The following is a 1,773-nucleotide window of genomic DNA, read 5'->3' as shown; positions in this document are numbered from 1 at the left end:
GGATGATTCAACCACTCAACCACTAGATGTCACTGAAAACAACAAATCCTACACACTGTGCCTTTAAACTCTGCAACAAAAGGCAATAATACTGAATTTTGTATTAATGAAAGTGTGGGAGGTTGCTACTTTTTTTTAACCATTTTGCAGAATAACTCAAACTTTGATTCTCACACTTATGACTCACTGTTCAGCTCAAGGGTACAGAAACACTAAAGCCACTTCAAACCTGCCTGTTTCCAGCTGATGAAACCATTTAACACATTCTTTATCTAAGAGGCCACTTCATGAAGCAAAAAAAAGGCACATTTACTCAGAGTGGCTCTCGCATAATGAACATTTTCACTGAATGGAAAAACAGCTTTCTGGAAAGCAAAACGGTAAATCAGAAATATAAATATATCTATGATCAAACCTGCACATATTGTATGTATTATATACTCATATTTGTTGTTGTGTTTTGTTTTTCTCCGTTGTTGCAGGTGTGCAGACAGATGTCGGGTGTGTTGTCTTCTGTTTTCTTGGTGTATATTTCACATATCTTCTAAATCTCTCTTTCAATCTTTTCCATTATATTTCTCCTTTTCTTCCCTTTCTTTTTCATGGTATTTAAAAAAGAAGGTCACTGATGATAAAGAAACTAATATTCAGTTCTGTTTTCTACTAAAATGGCTAAAAAAATTGAACTTTAACCTTCTTTAAATTTTGTCCTGATTTCCAATAAACTGTTTTATTGCAATGATGTTATTCAACACTTATCAGTGGTTTTAATGGTTGATTCATTAGTGTGCTAATAAAAGACCTGTTCCCTCTTTAGAAGTCACCTCTGCGTCCTCTGTCCTCACTCTATCTCCATGTCCTCTCTAACTGCATTCATATACTCCTGGCAGCTGCCTCTCTAAAAGTTCGGTCACGCTATAACATTTTTGACGATTTTAAAAAGACATCTACACTGAAGATGGAATTTAAAAACTCAACTGGAAGCCTCTTTTAGGTGTACATGCTGTAATGCTAACAAAGTGATCAAATATATCCCTTTTATTAGTAATTTAGACATAAAAAAGTTTCATAAGTTGTCTAAAATGTTATGTGACAGGGCCTTAAAGGGCCTGTGAGGTGCATATTCTTCAAATACAAAAAGTCAAAGAAAACATCTTTATATTTAAGAAAAGTGGAATATTACACATGATTTAACCCATTTTGTCCCATAACTGGCATGTTTTCTTTTGAACTGGGCTCAGCCAAAGTGAAACAGGAAGTGACATCAAAGGGGAACTCTTTAACAAAGACAAATCTCTGGTCTTTGTTTATTGAAACAATATTATTTGAACTCTGACTCTTCTTCATATCTCTGATAGTGACTCAAAATAATCTTAAGAAGCATCAGATTATTCTCTACATGCTCTGTTCACATGCGGACATTCCCCTTTGACATCACTTCCTGTTGTTTCACAGGCAAATATCTCAACAACTGTTCATCTCAGCGACATGAAATTTATTTTGCAATATTTTATCAATGTCCTCTTTCTAAAAATGCATTCATGTGTGTTACAAAAATTTGATGTCACAGGCACTTTAACATCCTTCTACTGTTCCTCCTCTGCACAAGTCCAAATCATTTCAGTCTGGTCTAGAACTTTTTCTCCCAGTTGCCTAACCTGTGCTGTACCCCTGATGATCTCATTCGTAAAAACTAAGCTTTTATTCCTCTTCTTTTATTTTTATTTTTTTATAAAGTTTATTCATTTAAAACACAACATAAATTTAATATAC

General features: G+C 34.1%; 1 protein-coding gene across 4 annotated transcripts in view; it reads right to left on the bottom strand.

Moving 5' to 3' along the window:
* kdm2bb (lysine (K)-specific demethylase 2Bb) overlaps positions 1–1,773 on the bottom strand; it is a 33,026-nt gene that overhangs the window by 20,027 nt on the left and 11,226 nt on the right. The gene's annotated exons all lie outside the window — the stretch shown is intronic.

Source organism: Austrofundulus limnaeus, unplaced genomic scaffold (genome assembly GCF_001266775.1).
Source record: "Austrofundulus limnaeus strain Quisiro unplaced genomic scaffold, Austrofundulus_limnaeus-1.0 Scaffold20, whole genome shotgun sequence".
NCBI lineage: Eukaryota > Metazoa > Chordata > Actinopteri > Cyprinodontiformes > Rivulidae > Austrofundulus > Austrofundulus limnaeus.
Note: the sequence above shows the minus strand (reverse complement) of the source record. Positions and strands in the feature narration are given on the sequence as shown.